General features: G+C 44.2%; 1 pseudogene; it reads right to left on the bottom strand.

Annotated features, from left to right (window-relative positions):
- Positions 1-5,256: 5,256 nt before the first annotated feature.
- On the bottom strand, positions 5,257-8,199 carry LOC122479750 (annotated as a pseudogene).
- Positions 8,200-8,578: the final 379 nt, after the last annotated feature.

Below are 8,578 nucleotides of genomic sequence, written 5' to 3'. Positions count from 1 at the left end.
CATGAGGAACTCTGAGAAAGAATCAGCTTTACTTCAGCTAAGCTGTTCCCAGATTACAGACCCTCAGTAACTTTGTGAGATAATACATGTTTTTTGTTGGAAGCTCCTAGATTTGGGGATAATTTGTTATGCATCGAGGGATAATTAGAACAGACTTTGTACCTGGAAGTACATAAAAAACGGTAAACTGTGGAAGTGGCGTTGGCACCAGGCCGTGGGCTTTGAGGATAGTGTTTGTGAAAGTCTAGAATGCCTTCAGGAAGTCTCTGCTTAGGGCTTACAGAAAAAAAGGGGACGCTAGTTAGGTGGTGGCAGAAAAGTTTGTCGTTGCTTGCGGTAATAAGGAAAGTAGAAGTTATGCTGAATGGATTGGGAAACCTAGCTAAGGAGATTGTCTCCTTGCTGCTTGTAGTAAAATTCAAGAGGATCAACATTTAATAAAATGAAGTACCCTTAAACAGAAAGGAGCCAGGAAATCATGTTTTAAAAATTTTCAGCCTCTCCAGATGACAAGTGATGTTAAAATTAGGAAATGGCCTCTGAGAAAGGCTCAAATCCAGGGCACTTCCAGGAAAACTAAATACAGAAATCAAACCACGGGTGTGACTGTGAACTCCTTTGTTAAGACCTTATAAGGATCTAAAGTCATATAAAGCCTTTGGAAGAGAGTAAGGACGTGCCTCAAAGATGCTTTTACTCACATAGCACCAGCAGGAAGCTAAGGACCTTGTCCTCACCAGTCTCAGCAGGAGACCAAAGCATGAAGGAATGACGTCAGAGAGCCTCGAGATTTGCAGGAGACCTCCATGTTCTTAAGAGTTCAACATGCCACAGCACCACCAGCCAGCTAAGAGGAGGACGGTGATAAACAAGAATGGAGAGGAGTCTTTGGGCTTCCAGAATCGTCCTGGCAAAAATCAGGGTCAGAGAAATACTTAGCTAAAAGCATTTTATACCATTCATGCAAAAAGAAAGATGGCCCAGAGGGCAGAGCCGAAGGCCCCTGAGCATTATTCCTGGGCCATCAGACATAGTTAAGGAACTTAGAGCATTTCCCAGCTGGATTTCAAAATCGCTATGGTCCAGTGGCCCCTCTCTGTCCCCACTTCTCTGTTTCCTGAACGGGAGCATTTACAGAAGCTGTTCCATGCAAGTCCCACCATTGCATGTTGGGAATGTATGGATTCAAATAACCTCTCTCTTTAGGTTCACCAATCCCAGGTTGAGAAAAATTGTACTCAGTGAGCCGTAATTGAGGAACTGCTCCTGAGGAAGTGTGTCCCCACGTGGGCCCAACATAAGTGATGAGACCCTAGACTTTGAAGAGGTATAGTCATGAGATAAGATTTGGGCGAACCTTGGGGTGGAATGGCTGTATCTTCCATGTGGGAGAGAAATTGGCCAAATGAATGCAGAAAAAACGACGGGATGTCAGGCCCCCATCTCTCACTGCCTGTCTGGAGGAAGTCAGCTGCAGTGTCATTGGTCAGTCCTGGGGCCAAGTTGCATGAGGGAGCTTGGGGGAAGGTCTTTTGAGGCCTGTCCATGGACACTTGAGTGATCTTGAGCCTTTAGGTGACTGTAGCCCAGGCGGACACTTTGCTGTCTCAAGGGAGACCTTGAGTGTGGGCAGCCTGCTAAGCTGTGTCTACATTTCTGGCCCACAGAAACTGACGTGATAAATGTTTGGTTTTTTAGCCTCTACGTTTTGGGATAATTTATTAACCAACAATAGATAACTAATAGGACTATTTGCCTTTCTATGTAAATTTTAGAATTAGTTCATCAATATCTTTAAAAAACCTATTGGGATTTTGATCAGGTTTGTACTGAATCTACAGATCAAATTCGGGTGAAGGGATATCTTAACAGTATAGGGTATTCCATGAACACAATTTATGTCTCCCTTTATTTAGGCTTTCTTTAATTTTTTAAATCAGTCTTTATAATTTTACACAAATATATCTTGTGCTTATTTTGTTATGTTTATACTGAACCATTTCATTTCTGTGATACTGCTGATACTGTTGTAAAATGTGAAGCTATTGTACTTTTAAAATTTCAAATTCCAACTGTTGATTACTAATCTATACAAATATGATTGATTTTGTATTCTGGCTGTGTATCCTGAGACTTTGCCAAACTTATTTATTGGTCTATGGGATATTTCGTAGATTCTTTGAAATTTTCCATATAACTGACATTACCTACTAACATTAAACAGGCCCCAGTGACCAGTTCACTGGCATAGTTGCAACACACATGAGTGCTTATGACCATCAAAAGGCATGCAAAAGGTTGTTCATGGCAGTTTGAATTGTGATAGCCCCAAAGGGAACAGCTCAAGTGGTCATCAACAGTAGAGAGGATAAGTAGGTTGTGTGTTTATGTGATAGAGTAACGTGCAGCAGTGGGAAAGAGTGAACCTTTGGGACGTGCTACAGCATGAAGGACTTTCACGGCATTGTGCTGAGCCAAACAAGCTAGACAAAAGAGGACACAGTGTTTAATTCCATTTTTATGAGGTTCAAAAGCAGAGAAAATTATGTAATTAGAGATCAGAACGGCTGTCATCCTAGGAGCAGAGCATTAACTGGGGAAAGGCAGAAATTAGCCCCTTTGGTTCTGAGAACGTTTCAGTCTTGACCTGGGTGATAGTTTCATGGCAGTTTTCATATGTGAGAACCACTGAGCTGTTGAGGTAGTATTTGTGCATTATGGGTGTGGATAGATGAGATGGGATGAGATTGTCTCCTGTGGAGACAGTGACCTCTGAGGTGGTGGACCCTGGAGAGAGGGGCAAGAGCAGCTCCCTGGGGGCACCAGCATTTAAATGGAATGAAAGACAGGGCCCAACACAAGTGTCTGGGTAGGAATGACCTGAGGCATTTGGAAAGAACAGAGGTTGCCACATGTCCTAGACATTAAAGGAAGAGGAGCTTTCAAAGAAGAAAAGGGTTACACTTGGGCCATCACTGATAAGGACCAGAAAGTGTCCATCAGACTTGGAGAGACCATTGCCAGCAATTAGATGCAGTGCTGGGTGCAGAGGCATGATTGCAAAGGGATGGAAGACAGCACAGGCAGAGACAGTGAATGCAGAGTATGAGTTTAAAAAACGTTCATGGGGAATGAGTGAGAGATATAAGCAGGCCACAGAGATGTCTGGGCTAAAGGGAGGGATGAGAGGTCTTTGCACACCTTTGAAGCCTGAAGAGAATGAGTCAGGAAGGAAGAAAGGTCAAAATTAAGTAGAGGGACAATGCTTGTTGGCAGGGAGTCCTGAAGGAGCCCACACCCAGGGTTGAGTCTTGAGCAGGTTAGGGACGATTCATCCCAGGAAGATAGAGGAAGGAGGTAAAGATGGAAGTGCCTGATGGCCCCACGTTTTTACCAAATTCATGATGACCTACTCTGCTGATGGCGAGGCAGTTTGGGTAACTCATTTCAGTTCGGCCAACCTTCAGCATCCACCAGGTGCCAGGAACAGGGCTACAGAGACAACTGAGATGTGATCTCAGTCCTTGAGGAAAGTGCATGTGCATGCATACACACACACACACACACACACACACACACACACACACGGAGTTACCATTCATGTAACATGGGAGATGCATTGCTAGGAGTATCCACGGTGGGGAGAATACATGCAGAAAAGTACGTAGATTTGTCCTGGAGTTGGATGCAGAGACTGTGGGGGTGGGGGTGGGGGTAGGGCAGAGGGAAACAAGGTGAGGTGTAGCCAGCAAGCTAGGAAGGAGGTTCATTCTAGGCACTGTTGCAGACTTGTTACAAGAGGAGCACTGGCTTCCTGGAACAAGGGAGGGACCGTGATTGTCCAGAGAGAGTGCCAACATGGCCAGACTTCTCTGGGCTTGGTCTTATTAGCCTCACCATAAGGATCACCCTTCCTGAGCCTGAGGCTGAGGCACAGTTAGAAGCCCTTTCCAGGGGCTCTGATAAACTGCTTGGTCTGAGGCTGGAACAGTTATTTGCAGAGAAGCCATGCTGGACAGGGAGAGCATGGAAAAGGTTAATGGACTGAGAGCCAGAAATGTCAGGGCCTCTGCCTAGGGTGCATTCATGATTCAACCTGGTGTGCTCTTGATTGTGGGAGAGTTCTAGGTAAGAAAGGCATATTCCTTCTCTTTGCTCTAATTTTTCATGTAGGTTTGGTTATTCTTATAGTTAGTTTCCATGTAGAAATTTTAGAATCACTTGTCCAGTACTATAAAAAAAAATCATGTTAGGATTAAGACAGCATTGAGTATATTGGCTATATTGCATAGGAATATTTATGTTAAAACTTCTTATCCATGAACATAGTATAGTTCTCCATTTACTCAGTTCTTTTTTTTTAATATTTATTTTTGAGAGAGAGAGTGTGAGTGGGGGAGGGGAAGAGAGTGAGGGGGCCAGAGGATCCAAAGTGACAGCAGTGAGCCTGATGTGGGGCTTGAACTCATGGAGTGAGATCATGACCTGAGCTGAAGTTGGATGCTCAACCGACTGAGCCACCCAGGCACCCTACTCAGTTCTTTTCTATATTTCAATAGCATTTAAAATTTGGGGCGCCTGGGTGGCGCAGTCGGTTAAGTGTCCGACTTCAGCCAGGTCACGATCTCGCGGTCCGTGAGTTCGAGCCCCGCGTCAGGCTCTGGGCTGATGGCTCGGAGCCTGGAGCCTGTTTCCGATTCTGTGTCTCCCTCTCTCTCTGCCCCTCCCCCGTTCATGCTCTGTCTCTCTCTGAAAAAAAAAAAATTATATTTCTAAAGATATTGCACATCATTTGTTATATTCATATATATTGAAGAGCTTATGATATTTTACTTTTTAAACATGAAACAATACATTATAAAATAGGACAAGAATAGATAAATAGCACGACGAGACAGAATAAGACTCTAGAAACACACCAACTTATGTATATAGGGACACTTGGTTTATGACAAAGGTGACACTACATAGTGGGGGAAAAACGTATATGTGTATGTATATTAAAAAGGTCAGTAGGGGGGTGCCTGGGTGGCTCAGTCGGTTAAGCGGCCGACTTCGGCTCAGGTCATGATCTCGCGGTCCGTGAGTTCGAGCCCCGCGTCGGGCTCTGTGCTGACAGCTCAGAGCCTGGAGCCTGTTTCAGATTCTGTGTCTCCCTCTCTCTGACCCTCCCCCGTTCATGCTCTGTCTCACTCTGTCTCAAAAATAAATAAACATTTAAAAAAAAAGGTCAGTAGGATAACCATATGGAAAAAAACCCCGAAATAACCCCTACATCACAAAAACCACAAAAAAGTTAACTCCATGTGGATTATAGATACTAATATAAAAGACAAAGGAAGAAAACTTCTACTAGATAACATAGAGAAATATCTTTTTGATCTAGTATGGGCAATAGTTCTTTAAACATGCCATAGGATAAAGTAACCATGAAGGAAATGGTTGGTAAATTAACTTTACTGAGTAAATTTAAGAACTTCTGATAATCAAAAAAAATTTTTTTTTAATCAATACAAGTACAAATGTGGAAGCTACAAAGAGGGCGAAGATATTTGCAAATCCTAAAACTGATAAAGGGCTCCTATCCAGAATATAGGAAAAAAATTCTACTATCAATATGAAAAAGAAAAACAATACAGTGTAAGAAATGAGCAAAGCATATATACTTCCCCCAAAAGGACATCCAAATTGCTGCTAATTATATGGTAATCTGGTCAGCCCGTTGGCCACATATCATGGTGGCTTCTTGCCCACCAGAATGGTTAAAATTGGTGAGACAGACAACATGACTTATTCGTGATAATATGCAGCAACAGGAACTCTTGTGCACTATTTCTGGGAACAAAGATTGCTGTAACGTTTTTGGAAAACTTGAGTTATCCAAAAAGATGAGCAAGTCCACTAAGAATGCCCCACAGGAATTCACTCACAGCAAAACAAACAAAACAAAACAAAGCAAAGCAAAACAAAAAACAAAACATGTAAAAGAACTTCGTAGCAGCATTTTTCTAAAAAAGCCAATAACTGGAAATAACCCAAGTGTTCATCAGCAGTCAGATGGACAAATAATGGTGTCTCCATATAATTAAATTTATACATTAGTGACAATCAACAAACTCCTACTATATACAGTCACAAGGATTAATCTACAAAGAGAATATTAGCAGGGAAAAAAAGTCACAAAAGAAGGAACGCTGTGTGGTTCTATTCATAGGAAGTTCACGGCAGGCAAAACCAATCTGTGCATCAGAGGCAGGATAGGCGTTAACTAGAAGGGTGTTGTGGAAACTGGGTAGGTTTCTTTTCTTGACCTGGGTGGTGAACTCCCTGAATGGATGTGATTTGAGCATTTTTCCGTAGATAGATAAAAATTATATCTATCTGTTTGTACTTCATGTCTCTCGACCTGTGACTAGGAAGGTAGATGTCCTGGCTAGAGCTCTGGGTCGTCTTTTCTAGTGACAGTGTCTCCTCTGCTTGGTACCATGAACCAGAGCTCAAGGGATCTTCTTCCCTGAATGAAACCAGTACATTTGCCTCAGACCAGCAACCTGGCTCCTCTGTGAGAGACGCCCTGTAGTCAGATCTGAACCACTCCAGCCAAACCCACCATAGGGAGTGCCTTGGCCTTGCATTAAATGATTGTTTTTTAAACAGGTATCTCTGGTGATGGTGTTGAGGACAGGCTGATGAGAGGTAAATGGGGGCAGGTGCCCCTTTTAGTTAATGCTCGTGTCTGGCCAACAAGAGACAACAAGGCCCTGCATCTGGAGGACAGGAGAGTGGAGGTGCTGTGATGCATTTTTTTCTTCCCAGTTTGATAAAGATGCACAAACATTTGACTTCTTTCCTGCTGAATCCCATGGATCGCCCAGAGAACCATGATGCCACCCCTGTCTTGATGCCCAGAGGTTGCTCTATATTCATGTGATTCAAGTTATGCTCCTTCCTTGAACATTTAGTTTGGGGTGAAGAACATCCTTATTTGTTTATACATTTCAGACTTAGTAAACATGTGGTCCATTAAATGCTTTCAAGCAACATTGATCGAATGCGTAAATGAGTGAATTTCTTAACACATCTAATTCCTTCTGGAAGTGGAAGAGGTTTGAAGGGGTCCTCACATTTCAGTGTCTCTCTGAGGTCTCCATCCAACCTGTAGGACACTGTCTCCCACCAGCACATCCTTCATGTGACCATGTGTCTCTGGCCCAGCTTGCGCAGGGCCTCCTTCACATCCTTGTTTCGAAGACTGTAGATGAGAGAATTGAGCATTGGGATGACCAACGTGTAGAAGACAGAGACCACCTTGCCCTGCTCCATGGACTCAATGGCTCCTGGCTGGGCATTCATGACAAAGACAGTCCCAACAAAGAGAGTCACTACAGTCACGTGGGAGCCACAGGTGGAGAAGATCTTGCGTCTCCCAGCTCCTGAGTGCATCCTCAGGATGGTCACTGTGATGTAGCCATAGGAGATGAGGACTACAAATGTCACACCCACAATGATGAGCCCACAGATGCCAAACGAGAAGTTTGTTGATGGCTGTGCTGCCACAGGCGAGCTGGAGCAGAGGGGACACGTCACAGAAGAAGTGGTTGATGCAGTTGGAGCTGCCGAATGGGAGGCAGAATGTGAGGCTGGTCTGCACAACAGAGTTGAGGCAGCCTCCACAGTAGGTGCCCAGCACCCAGGTGAGTGTAGGCAGAGTGGCACATGGTAATGGGGTAGCACAGGGGGCTGCAGACGGCCATGAAATGGTCACAGGCCATGACGCCCAGGAGGAAGCCTTCAGTGGTGACCAGTAAGGAGATGAAGAATAACTGGGTGGCACGGCAAAGGTGATGACCTTGGGTGGGGAGAAGAAGTTGGCTGGGGCACTGGGGGCAATGACAGATGAGGAAGAAGAGTGCAGGCGGGCATCCAAGGTGATGACCATGATAATAGTGAGGTTCCCCATCACAATTACCGTGTACAGGTTCAGGAAAACAGCAAAGAGCAGAGCCTGGGTCTCCAGGCCACCCTGAAATCCCTCCAGCACAAAATCTTGAAAGTAGACCATGGGGAGGTTCCCATTTCTGTGCAATGGCATGAGCCTCAGGCCTCACCAGGGGAATTACACCTTCTGTACTGGCAGACTAAGTAAGTCAAACTAAACTTCTTGCTGAAGACTGTTGAGAAAAGATAGACAACATGGCGTGCCTGGGTGGCTCAGTCATTTGAGTGTCCGACTCTTGATTTCTGCTCAGGTCATGATCTCATGGTTCATGGGTTTGAGACCCACATCAGGCCATGTGCTGACAGCTCAGAGGCTGGAGCCTGCTTGGGATTCTCTGTCTCCCTCTCTCTCTGCCCTTCCCCTGCTTAAGCGCTCTCTTTCTCAAAAATAAATAAACATTTAAAACTGATAAACAACAACAAAAACAAAATCTAATTGAAGGTAGAAGAGACTTAATGATTTAGTAAGGAATTACTAAAGAAATTCAAGACAAACACACAGACCCAGGGATTCCATTACTGAAAATGTCTTTTTTCTCTTGAGACACAAGCCAGTTTTGAAGAGGAAGTCTGAGAGACT

Source organism: Prionailurus bengalensis, chromosome C1 (assembly GCF_016509475.1).
Source record: "Prionailurus bengalensis isolate Pbe53 chromosome C1, Fcat_Pben_1.1_paternal_pri, whole genome shotgun sequence".
In the NCBI taxonomy this organism is placed as follows: domain Eukaryota; kingdom Metazoa; phylum Chordata; class Mammalia; order Carnivora; family Felidae; genus Prionailurus; species Prionailurus bengalensis.
The sequence above is the reverse complement of the archived record's forward strand: the minus strand, read 5'-3'. Positions and strand labels throughout refer to the sequence as shown.